The 13,391-nt window shown below is 52.5% G+C and overlaps 1 protein-coding gene across 1 annotated transcript in view; it reads left to right on the top strand.

Annotated features, from left to right (window-relative positions):
* The window catches only part of GSG1L (GSG1 like), a 495,401-nt gene that overhangs the window by 282,208 nt on the left and 199,802 nt on the right, over positions 1–13,391 (top strand). The gene's annotated exons all lie outside the window — the stretch shown is intronic.

Raw genomic sequence — 13,391 nt, 5'->3', positions numbered from 1 at the left:
CAGCTTTGTTCCCTATAGCTGTACTACAGAAGTGTAGTATTTCAAATTGTTCACCCTCGAGCAAGAAACATCACATAGTGTTTCTCTTCTCCCTTTTCCTGGAATCCGTTCCTATTTTTAACTAAAAAAAAGATGTAAAGAACACAAAATCACGTGAAGAGACCTTATACCATCATACACTGTGTGCAGAATTATTAGGCAAATGAGTATTTTGATCACATGATAATTTTTATACATGTTGTCCTACTCCAAGCTGTTTAGGCTTGAGAGCCAACTACCAATTAAGTAAATCAGGTGATGTGCATCTCTGTAATGAGGAGGGGGTGTGGTGTAATGACATAAATACCCTATATAAGGTGTGCTTAATTATTAGGCAACTTCCTTTTCTTTGGCAAAATGGGTCAGAAGAGAGATTTGACCGGCTCTGAAAAGTCCAAAATTGGGAGATGTCTTGCAGAGGGATGCAGCAGTCTTGAAATTGCCAAACTTTTGAAGCGTGATCACCGAATAATCAAGTGTTTCATGACAAATAGCCAACAGGGTCGCAAGAAGCGTGTTGGGCAAAAAAGGTGTAAAATAACTGCCCATGAATTGAGGAAAATCAAGCGTGAAGCTGCCAAGATGCCATTTGCCACCAGTTCAGCCATATTTCAGAGCTGCAACGTTACTTGAGTATCAAAAAGCACAAGGTCTGCCATACTCAGGGACATGGCCAAGGTAAGGAAGGCTGAAAAATGACCACCTTTGAACAAGAAACATAAGATAAAACGTCAAGACTGGGCCAAGACATATCTTAAGGCCAATTTTTCAAAGTTTTTATGTACTGATGAAATGAGAGTGACTCTTGATGGGCCAGATGGATGGGCCAGAGGCTGGATTAGTAAAGGGCAGAGAGCGCCACTCCGACTCAGACGCCAGCAAGGTGGAGGTGGGGTACTGGTATGGGCTGGTATCATCAAAGATGAACTTGTGGGACCTTTTTGTGATGCCCTGGAAAAACCAGGTAGTCACAGATAGGCCCCTGCATAACACCTTCCCTCAATAGGAAACAGACAGCCAACCATTAAATCCTAGTCACCCCCCCTTAGGGAAAGATAGACACACCAGTGGGCGTGACCAGGTGGTTGGAACACGCCCACCCAGGGGTCCAGACAGCCCGGGGGCGGGAAAGTAAGTCAGTTTGTCTTGGAGTTCAAGGACAGAGGAGTGTGAGGGGAGGTCAGGCCTGTGTGTCAGGCCTGAAACAAACTGACAGGTACTAGGGTAGGAGCCCTGATGCCACTGGCTAGGAAGCAGATGGTGGTCTCCGTCAGCAGGAGACGGGAAGACGGCTCGGTGAAACTGAGGTGGACTGGGCCAGGGTTGTAGCCCGCCGGTACCGACACAGGGAACTGACCCGGAAACCGTAGCACAAAGAGGGGTACTCGGACCCTGAAGCCAGGAGCCAGAATCTACTGGAACTGGTTAATTAACCGATTGAGGCCAGAACTACAGGTCCTCTCCCACCCAAAGTCCCTCATAGAAGACAACAGCGCACCGATTAGGGATAAGAGGTCACCGCCAAGGCCCATAGATCCCATGGGCCAGCGTCTGCGGGCACGGCTCCTTAGGCCATATCCAGCCGGAAGTGGACTCCTACATTTAAAACTGGGAAGTCTTTTCTACTTAAACAAAAAGGATAGAGACCACCAGCCGGGTGGGGGATCCTGAACGCAACCGGCCACGGCACCGGCCACCACCATCTTGGTTTACCAGAGACTTGTGTGTTTTACTGAAAGTGAGTACACCAACAGCCCCTGCGGTCGTCATTCCCCCTGCACCAGAGCCATCGGGTCCCGGGCTCACCATCCCTGGCCACGGAGGGGTTAACATCTTGCTGCACAACATCTCCCCCGGGTGCCTCGTAACAGCAGCGGTGGTGTCCCACCTCACCACACACCGTGGGTGGTGTCACGAACCTATTATGGCCTAGCCCGTACATCTACGTCCCCCATTTTATTCGGCGTGTCCGCGAGACCCCCGAGTCCGGAGACCCTCGAGCCACCACCCCTGAAGGTCCGGATCCGAGCAGCGGCGGCTGCTGGCACGGGGGCGGCACACCCCAAAACTTGGCATCACGAACAGGATACTTACCCATCCACTTACCTTGTGGAAGTGCGCCTTGTATTGGACAGTCAGCGGTGATTCGTTGCAAAATTTTCAGAAGTCGCCATCTTGCCGCCATTTTTGGGCGCGAAAATTACAGCCCAGCGCGAAGGCCGAAGCCCCGCCCCCTTGGAATGCAGCCGGAAAGTGAGGCCGGAAGTCCCAAAACGAAACTTACAGGCCTGAAAGAGGAGTGCCAGCAAAAGACCAAGGGGGAGAAGCGGGAAGATGTCTGTGCCTAACCCCGATGGCGGAATGGCACCGGCCGCTGGAGTGGCAGCGCCCACGGATTGGGCAGATGACAGAAATGTGGCGGCTCTCGCTCCGGTCGCAGGACCGGGGGGAGCCGTGGCCCCGGCGGTCACTCAGGTAATGCCGATCTCCTTGCCATATGTGCCCAATGCTGCCTGGCTACCCCAGTATGACGGGAAGCCCGATGCCCTGCAGATGTTCAGAAAGAAAATTTGTACTATCCTTGATTTGTATGCCATGACCGGCAAGCAGCGTGCATCTGTGATACTCGGGCAGCTGACCGGCATCGCTGAGCAGGAGGTGGAGATCTGGGCAGACGCCGACCGGGTCTCTGCCATTTTCGACAAACTGCAAGTCGCTTTTGAGACCCGTACTGAAGCTGCGGATGCAGTTTTATAATTGCCAACAGCATCCGCAGGACAGCATCCGAGTCTACGCCCTGAGGCTGCAGACGGCCCTACGCACCCAAAAGCAGGTGGACACTATTAATGAGGCTGAGAGCAACAAAATGCTGGTGGAACAGGTCCTGCAAGGACTGGGGTCCGCTGAAGATCATAAACAACAACGGATGTGGTCTCTGGAAGACGCGGACTTGAGCATTGCGGTTCTGAAAGAAAGAGCCATTAAAGCACTGCAGATGGTTGATGCCGGTACCGCTGACCCGCCACCCTAGCCGGCTGACACTGCTCCCGTCTCAGTGGCGCCCCCCTTGTTGGCCCTTCCAGCTCCTGCAGCAGCAGCCGGGACCCCGAAGGACCTGTCGTCGCAAGTACAGCGCCTGAGTGATGCCGTCGTCAGGATCCTCGCCGCCTTACAGCTACCACCGAAAGCCAAGCCAGTGGAGAAGATATAGCTTGCCGACAGCCCAGAGGACGTCCCGTGGATGCAGCGGAGGAGGAGCAATGACAGCCGGTATGGACCATCCATTTGCTACAAGTGTAACAAGACTGGACTCTCGCCGGTGCCCTTTAAACGAGCAACCCCTGAGGCCAAGGGCCAATCCTCAGGAATAGACCCTCAAGGCCCAGCCGACTGACGTGATCGATACGTTGGAGGCCGCGCCATCATCTCCCTTGCTGTGGACGGTATCCCGACTTACGCCCTTCTCGACACTGGTTCGCAGGTAACAACTATGCCTTATATATTGTACAAGCAATACTGGTCTGAGAGCGAGCTCACACCCCCGGACTCCAGTTTGACCATCATTGCAGCTAATTGACTCCCTATGACCCAGGTGGGGTTTAAGGAGGTAACCTTGAAGGTGGGGCGGGTAGAGCTTAAACATCAAGGGCTAATCGTGGTGCAAAATGACCCTAGTAACCGTACCCCAAAAATGGTCCTAGGGACCAACGTGATCGAGAACTGCATGGGGGAAGTGCTGCAACTATTGCAACAACTAACCGGCACTGAAGGAGGGGTGCAGCAGAGGGCTTTACAATGTGAAATCCGGGCCTTACTGCAGCGGCAGCAAGTGAACATGTCAGGTGGAGAGATTGGTGGTGTGCGAGTGATGGATGTGGCGCCTCTAGTGGTGCCTCCACAGAGCGAGATGATGATCTGGTGTAGAGTGGCAGTGGGAACCCATGGACAGGATTACCCGGCAGTGGTAGAACCTCTGCCTTCCAAGCATTGTCCCACAGTAATGGCAGCCAGAGGGGTGATTGATGTCAAGAAAGGACGGGTGCCCGTGAAAGTGATGAACTGCGGAGAGGAAGAGGTCAGGCTACCCCGCTACGCCACCATTGCTAAGTTATTCACTGTAGATGCAGATGCCATCCACGCAGCAACCTCCACTATGACTGCACCCCAGCCAGGCAGTGATACCCCATCCAGACAGTTAGAAGAGTGGTGCCAGGAGATACATGTAGGCACCAAATCCACACCCACACATCACAAGGAAGGGGTGTACAGGGTAGTGCAAGAGTATAAGCAGGTATTTAGCAAACACCCGTTAGATTTTGGGAGGATTAAGGGGGTTCAGCATCATATTCACACCAGCACACACACACCTATCAAGGAGAGGTACAGGCCAATTCCACCCGCACATTACCAGTGCGCCAAAGATATGTTGAAGAACATGAAGGAGGCAGGGGTCATCTGTGATAGTTGTAGTCCCTGAGCAGCTCCGTTGGTCCTGGTAAAGAAGAAGGATGGCACTATGAGAATGTGAGTGGATTACCGGAAAATTAATCAGATAACACTTAAGGATGTGTATCCTCTCCCCCGCATTGAAGAGTCGTTGGCCGCGTTGAAGGCAGCTAAACTCTCTCTACTCTTGACCTCACTAGTGGCTACTGGAAGGTGTCGGTTGCAGAGGAAGACCGTGAGAAGACGGCATTCGCTACCCCGATGGGACTCTGCCAGTTCAACAGCATGCATTTTGGGCTGTGTAATGCCCCGGGAACCTTTCAGAGGCTCATGGAGTGCTGCTTGGGACATCGAAACTTCGAGACGGTCCTGTTGTACCTGGATGACGTTATTGTCTACTCCAAGACATATGAAGCCCATCTAGAACACCTCGCGGAAGTGTTTGAAGCCCTCTCCAAGTACGGGATGAAATTGAAGCCCTCTAAGTGCCACCTGTTGAAGCCAAGAGTACAGTACCTCGGACATGTGGCGAGTGCCGAAGGTGTGGCCCCGGACCCGGAGAAGATCACTGCCATCCAGAGTTGGCCGCAGCCCACCACGGTTAGGGAGGTGCGATAGTTCCTGGGCCTGGTGGGCTACTACCGTCGCTTCATCAAGGGATACACCAAGATGGCTGCTCCCATGCAGGACCTCCTCGTGGGACAGACTAAGAATGACAAGATTCCCAGACCCCTGTTTGCCTGGGGTGAGAAGCACGAGGAATCCTTCCATCAAGTGAAGACGGCCCTAACTGGAGAAGAGATCCTGGCCTATCCCGACTATGGCCTCCCGTTCATTCTCTACACGGATGCCAGCAACGTGGGCTTGGGTGCTGTCCTGTCTCAGATGCAAGATGGCAGGGAAAAAGTGATTGCCTATGCAAGCAGGAAGCTCCGGCCGACAGAGAAAAATCCCGAAATCTACAGCTTTTTAAAGTTGGAGTTCCTGGCACTCGTCTGGGCGATAACTAAGAGGTTCAAACACTACCTGGCGTCAGCGAAATTCACCACCTATACAGACAACAATCCTCTGACACATCTGGACATGGCGAAACTGGAAGACCTGGAACAGCGCTGGGTAGCCTGGCTAGCTAACTATGACTTCACCATTAAGTACAGAGCCGGCCGCAAGAACACCAACGCGGATGCCTTGTCCTGGATGCCGCACCTACCCGATGAAGGGGTGGATGAAGATGAGTTGGAAGAGATCGAGCTGCCCGCGTTCCACCAACCAAGGGATGAAAGGCCTTGGCGAGAAGCCCAAGATCATGAACCCGCAGTCCAGTTAGTCAAAACAATGATTTCTCAAGTTGCTTCCAGGCTAGAGCCTACTGCCCCCTCTTTATGGAAAGAGAGGGACCGCCTCTACTTGCATCAAGTCAAGCTGTACCGGGGATTATTCAACCCGAAGACGCATGAGAAAGTCCACCAGCTGGTGGTGCCACAAGCATACGTACCTATGGTTCTGAAGACTTATCATGATGGGGCCGGACATTTCGGCTGGAAGAAGTTGGAGATGCTGCTGAGGGAGCGCTTCTACTGGAGCGGGATGAGAGAGTCCGTAGAGGCCTGGTGTAGAGAATGTGGTCCCTGTGCGCTGAGAAGACAGGCCGAAACCAGCCAAAAGGCCCTGCTGCAGCCAATTGTTACTCGCCAGCCGTTGGAGCTGGTTGCCTTGGACCATGTGAAGCTCACGCCTAGTCAGAGCGGATATATGTACGCCTTGACCATCGTAGACCACTACTCCCGGTTTATAATGGTAGTCCCTATCAAGGATTTAACAGGTCTCACTACAGCAAGAGTCTTCCAGGCGTACTTCTGCCAACCGCACGGGTACCCGGCGAAGGTGCTTACGGATCGGGGCCCGGCCTTTGAGGCAGAGGTTTTCCAAGAATTCTGCAACTTATACGGGTGCAAGAAAATCAGGACCACGGCCTACCATGCCCAGACTAACGGAATGTGTGAGAAAATGAATCATTTGGTTCTCAATCTCCTCAAGACCTTGCCTCTGGAAGAGAGAAACTTATGGCCAGAGAAACTGCCCGACCTAGTGGACATGTACAATAATATTCCCTGCGGTTCCACGAAGTGCACGCCTGCATACCTGAGGAGAGCCCGGCCTGGGAAGCTGCCGGTGGACCTAGAATTGGACGTCGAAGTACCTGAGACCATCTCCCGAACTGCCAATTGGGACGTCAAGTGCCAGAAGCAGTATCGGCAGAATCAGGAATATGTAGAGGAGAACATGCGCCAGAACAGAGAGAGGCAAGAGCAGCGTTTTAATAGGTGGGCTCAGGCTGCTCCCTTTGGACCCAGAGATGTGGTATTGAAGAGGAAGAGAAGGATGCACAAGCTGGACGACCAGTGGGAAAGAACCCCTTACGTTATCCAACCCACTGGATGGGAAGACCAGAAAACATACCTTGTCAGTCGAGATCAGGGAAGAACTACGGCCACTGTTTCCAGGGACCACCTGAAGAAGTGCCCAGAACTCCTAAGGGGGATGGAAGAGGTCCTCTCTCCTACACCGAACGTGGAGCAAAAGAAAGAGGTGATCCACACCGTGATGGGTGATTTTCCAGCCGATTGGCCTATGCAGAATGGAGCGGTTATTGTTCCCGTTATCATGTTCCCACAACCTGTGGAGGAAAGCGAACCAGAAGAGCCTGTCAGTAGTGGACCCACACCAGCGCCCAGGGATGCACCTACACGCTGACCCCGTAGGTCTCTGCCAGCCATACCTGACATTGGGGAAGAGGTGTCTGCCCCACCAGCTCCCCCACCGATTCCATGTGAACCTAGAGGGCCCAGAAGGTCCATGCGCTCTAACTTGGGCCAGCCACCACTTAGGTACAGGGACACCGCAATCTAGTGAGTGGTGTCTGTGCATTGTGTAAGTACGAGTGTGAATGAATACCAATCAACCGAGGCTGTCACCAGATTAAGATGTTTAGGTAGTTCCCGGCTACCCACAGTTCAGTTCCCCGTTGGGACAGTGTGCCTTTGATGTTTCCCGTTACAGTTAATAGTTAAAACCAAAGACAATGGCTGAGAACTTGCAGGCCAACCCATAAACGTTTGGGCTTTGTAAATAGCCCCCAGACCATCCTTTTCACAAAACCGCGGTCTCTGGAGAGGCTGATTGGAGGATGGGCCTGCGGTAGAGTAGGCCGAGGCCCTGTCACCAACGAGACCAGTGACTACAGTCCGGGTTAGGGGTCCTCTGGACGTGGGGCCCTTGAAAAGGACTGCCAGGTAAGGAACTTTTTACCCGGCCTGTTTGGGCAACACCCGGACCTAGCCTGGACTTGGGCAAGGAGTGCCAACCTGTGTTTTAGTGGTGGCACCAAGGCTAGGTTGTTTTGGGTGGGTGAAGTGAAAAGGACCCGGTCCGTCCCATCCAGGTTATGTTGTGCAACGTTTAAGTAACCTGCCTCCCGTAAGGGAAGAAATCCAAATATTCTTGAAATGTAAATACGTTATTATATTTGTAAAATGTTTTATTCTCTTATCTTCTTGCAGTAAAAATAAATCGGTGGTGGTCGGACAGCCCGCGGATGGTCTATGTTTAACCAAGGGGGAGTGTGACGCCCTGGCAAAACCAGGTAGTCACAGATAGGCCCCTGCATAACACCTTCCCTCACTAGGAAACACACAGCCAACCATTAAACCCTAGTCACCCCCCCTTAGGGAAAGATAGACACACCAGTGGGCGTAACCAGGCAGTTGGAACACGCCCACCCAGGGGTCCAGACAGCCCGGGGGCGGGAAAGTAAGTCAGTTTGTCTTGGAGTTCAAGGACAGAGGAGTATGAGTGGAGGTCAGGCCTGTGTGTCAGGCTTGAAGCAAACTGACAGGTACCAGGGTAGGAGCCCTGGTGCCACTGGCTAGGAGGCAGACGGAGGTCTCCGTCAGCAGGAGACGGGAAGACGGCTCGGTGAAACCGAGGTGGACCGGGCCAGGGTTGTAGCCCACCGGTATCGACATGGGGAACCGACCCGGAAACCGTAGCACAAAGAGGGGTACTCGGACCCTGAAGCCAGGAGCCAGAACCTACTGGAACTGGTTAATTAACCGATTGAGGGCAGGACTAGAGGTCCTGTCCCACCCAAAGTCCCTCATAGAAGACAACAGCCCACCAATTAGGGATAAGAGGTCACCGCCAAGGCCCATAGATCCCACGGGCCAGCGTCTGCGGGCACGGCGCCTTAGGCCACATCCAGCCGGGAGCGGACTCCTACGTTTAAAACTGGGAAGTCTTTTCTACTTAAACAGTGCAGGAAAAGGATAGAGACCACCAGCTGGGTGGGGGATCCCGAACGCAACCGGCCACGGCACCAGCCACCACCACCTTGGTTTACCAGAGACTTGTGTGTTTTACTGAAAGTGAGTACACCAACACCCCCTGCAGTCGTCATTCCCCCTGCACCAGAGCCATCGGGTCCCTGGGTCACCATCCCTGCCCACGGAGGGGTTAACATCTTGCTGCACAACATCTCCCCCGGGTGCCCCATAACAGCAGCGGTGGTGTCCCACCTCACCACACACCATGAGTGGCTTCACGAACCTATTTCGGCCTAGCCCGTACATCTACGTCCCCCATTTTATTCAGCATGTCCGCGAGACCCCTGGGTCCGGAGACCCTTGCGCCACCACCCCTGAAGGTCCGGATCCGAGCAGCGGCGGCTGCTGGCACGGGGGCGGCACATTTTCGGGTTGAGGATTGAGTGAAACTCAACTCCCAGACCTACTGCCAGTTTCTGGAAGAAAACTTCTTCAAGCAGTGATACAGGAAGAAGTTGGTATCGTTCAAGAAAAACATGATTTTCCTGCAGGACAATGCTCCATCACATGCATCCAACTACTCCACAGTGTGGCTGGCCAGCAAAGATCTAAAAGATGAAAAAATGTCATGGCTTCCTTGTTTACCTGATCTGAACCCCATAGAGAACCTGTGGTCCCTCATAAAATGTAAGATTTACAGGGAGGGAAAACAGTACACCTCTCGGAACAGTGTCTGGGAGGCTGTAGTGGCTGCTGCACGCAATGTTGATCGTAAACAGATCGAGCAACTGACAGAATCTATGGCTGGTAGGCTGTTGAGTGTCATGATAAAGAAAGGTGGCTATATTGGTTAATAATTTTTTGGGGTTTTGTTTTTGCATGTCAGAAATTTTTATTTCTAAATTTTGTGCAGTTATATTGGTTTACCTGGTGAAAATAAGCAAGTGAGATGGGAATATATTTGTTTTTTATTAAGTTGACTAATAATTCTGTGCAGTAATAGTTACCTGCACAAGCAGATATCCTCCTCCTGGGCCCCCCTCTATGTACACCGACACTTGAGGTACAGGATAATGACCCTGACACTTGGCTCTATCCCTCAGCACCTAGCTTCCCTATGTTCTGATATCCATCTTGTCCTCGGCACCCAGATTCCCCATGCTCTGCTATGCATCTTTCCCTCAGCACCCAGCTTTCCCATATCAGAGCATGAGAAATCTGGGTGCTGAGAGATGTATAGCAGAGCATGGAAAAGCTGGGTGCTGAGGGAAAAAGCCCTTTTCCCTCAGCACACAACGTTCCCATCCCCTGCTTGTATTTTTGTCCCCCCTTGTATATAGTTTTCCCAAATTCTATAATGGCCCCCCCAATCGCCTTCCATATACTATAAAGGGTCACACATAACCCTTCATATATTAGAATGCAGCTCCATAGTCCTGCATGTATTATAATGCATTTCCCATAGTTCTCCATGTATTATAATTCACCCCATAGTCCTCCATATATTATACTGCGCCCCATAGTCCTCCATATATTATAATTCACCCCAGGCCTCCATGTATGATGCAGCCAGCACCCCATGCTGCATGTATAATGCAGCCAGCCCCCCATGCTCCATGTATAATGCTGGCAGCCCCCCATGCTCCATGTATAATGCTGGCAGCCCCCCATGCTCCATGTATAATGCTGGCAGCCCCCCATGCTCCATGTATAATGCTGGCAGCCCCCCATGCTCCATGTATAATTGTAACGCCTGCCTGGATCCACAGACTCAGATGGGCTGTAATGGGGAGGCTAGAGGGAAGCCACTCACCAAGCAGGGCCCCCAGAACCCTGAAACCCTTTAACCCCTATACAGGGATTTGGAATTACACAGGGCTCTGGTGATCACTGTGGAGACACGGGGCTCAGTGGGTGCTCTTGTCCACTGAACCAGCCGCCTTTAGAAAGACAGCGTGGCTCAGGGCTCATCCCAACTGAACGCCGGCCTCCTTAACCGTGGGTGGAACACTACTCAGACAACACAGGGTGAGGGAACCACAATAATTAGATTTATTGGATCCCCAAACAATTAACGGCACATAACACATAACCAGCAAAACACACAAATGTAACAGGCAACAGAGTCTCACCCTTCCGCTGGCTCACCAGGGATTAGAATGTCCTTGCCTCAGAGCTTCCAGGGCCGCTTACTCCAATCCAGCAGCACCCCGCTTTCGGCGGGCACCCACCGAGAAAGGAATAGCGCCAGATTTAGGAAGCTGTCTGAGGTCTGCAAAGTCTGTAACAGGTGACTGAATTGTCCCAACCTGAGTGTCCTCCTTAGGTAGTCTTGGTATGATGATACAATCCTGGCAGCCGGAGTCGAAATCCCTAGGCTGGGGATATGGTCTCCAACCGGAACCGGAGTCCCTAGATTGAAGCCATAAGATATCCTGATCCTCTAGTCAGCTCCTAAGAGCTTAGACTGGATCCATCAGCATCCATCAACAACCTGGTGGCTTAAAGAAGTCCTCTCTTATAGCCACAGCCCTCCACTTGGGCACACTGCATCCTCATCGATTGGTTGGACAAGATCGCCTCTCCCATTGGATGAATTTCAAGCTGCATGGATAATGTTCATTTAAATGGTGTACATAGAAAGACTGAGGGTATACATGTAGTCTGGAATGCATAGACTAGATAATGGCTACTAAGGTAATCACATTAGGAATACACAACTACAATACAATGATTACTGGAAGAGTATGGAGAAACAATACGTCTGGCTTTCAGTGGCCAACACAATTACATGAGTCAACAAGAGTCTTGTAAAAACAATGAGGGACTTATCCCCCATCTATAAACAATCTATAATCCTGTCTGGCTGAATTTTAACAAACTTTAACCCATGAGTGTCCATGTCGTCACAATCACTACCTGTGGAAGGCTGCAGTCCGATGAGAGTAGTAGTCAGGTAGGGTCAAACCTGGAATTGCAGAACAGGGCAGAATCGGCAGGCAATGACGTAGTCAGCAAATGTAGCAGAGGTCAAATTCGGATCGGGCAGCGAGGTACAGAAACAGTAGGCAGGTGGGTAGTCAGAAAACACGCAGAAGTCAGCACACAGGAATAACCAAACAGAAGAGGACGTAACAGGAGCCAGGAAAATCAGAACTATCTCTGGCAGTGGTCATGTTACAGGAGGGGGAGTAAGAAGGGTGTGGTGTCTTCCCATTGGCTGTAGCTGAATGCTGGCAACTTCAGCTGGAAGACACATGCCACCCACAGACAGCCAGCGGTACTGCAGATTCCAAGATAACCCAGCGGATGATCGGCGCCTGTGCCCACCGGTGCCGCTGGCATCGACTCCTCTCCCATCACCAGCACCATCCATGGCAGGAACACGGCGTCGCCTGGCGATCGGAGCAAAAGTCACTGGAGCAGACTCCGGCGGAGACGTAACAATAATGCTGGCAACCCCCCATGCTCCATGTATAATGCTGGCAGCCCCCCATGCTCCATGTCCATGTATAATGCTGGCAGCTCCCCCATGCTCCATGTGTACTGCTGGCAGCCTCCCATGCTCCATGTATTCTGCTGGCAGCCCCCCCATGCTCCATTTATACTGCTGGCAGCCCCCCATGCTGCATGTATACTGCTGGCAGCCCCCTATGCTCCATGTATACTTCTGGCAGCCCCCCATGCTCCATGTATACTGCTGGCAGCCCCCCATGGTCCATGTATACTGCTGGCAGCCTCCCATGCTCCAGGTATACTACTGGCAGCCTCCCATGCTCCATGTATACTGCTGGCAGCCTCCCATGCTCCATGTATACTGCTGGCAGCCTCCCATGCTCCATGTATACTGCTGGCAGCCCCACATGCTCCATGTATACTGCTGGCAGCCCCCCCATGCTCCATTTATACTGCTGGCAGCCCCCTATGCTCCATGTATACTGCTGGCAGCCCCCCATGCTCCATGTATACTGCTGGCAGCCCCCCATGCTCCATGTATACTGCTGGCAGCCCCCCATGCTCCATGTATACTGCTGGCAGCCCCCCATGCTCCATGTATAATGCAGTCAGCCCCCCATGCTCCATGTATAATGCTGGCAGCCCCCCATGCTCCATGTATACTGCTGGCAGCCCCCCATGCTCCATGTATACTGCTGGCAGCCCCCCATGCTCCATGTATACTGCTGGCAGCCTCCCATGCTCCAGGTATACTGCTGGCAGCCTCCCATGCTCCATGTATACTGCTGGCAGCCTCCCATGCTCCATGTATACTGCTGGCAGCCCCACATGCTCCATGTATACTGCTGGCAGCGCCCCATGCTCCATGTATACTGCTGGCAGCCCCCCATTCTTTCTCTTCCCCCCCCATCCCCCGACCTCGGGTATGCACTGATTGAAAAAAACCCAAAAAAAAACCAAAACAGGTATCTCTCTCCTCGTTCCCCCGCTGCTTTCCTCACGTGTCCTCATTCCCCCGATGCTCTGTCATCTCTCCTCGATTCCCCTGCAGCTGCGGTCGGCATCCTGCCTCCCGCCTTGCACTCTGTGCTCTGAGTCTGAGCACAGCGGATGCACAGGAGTGACCTC

Source organism: Anomaloglossus baeobatrachus, chromosome 7 (genome assembly GCF_048569485.1).
Source record: "Anomaloglossus baeobatrachus isolate aAnoBae1 chromosome 7, aAnoBae1.hap1, whole genome shotgun sequence".
NCBI classification, from domain to species: Eukaryota; Metazoa; Chordata; class Amphibia; order Anura; family Aromobatidae; genus Anomaloglossus; species Anomaloglossus baeobatrachus.
This window is presented reverse-complemented; position numbering and strand designations above follow the sequence as displayed.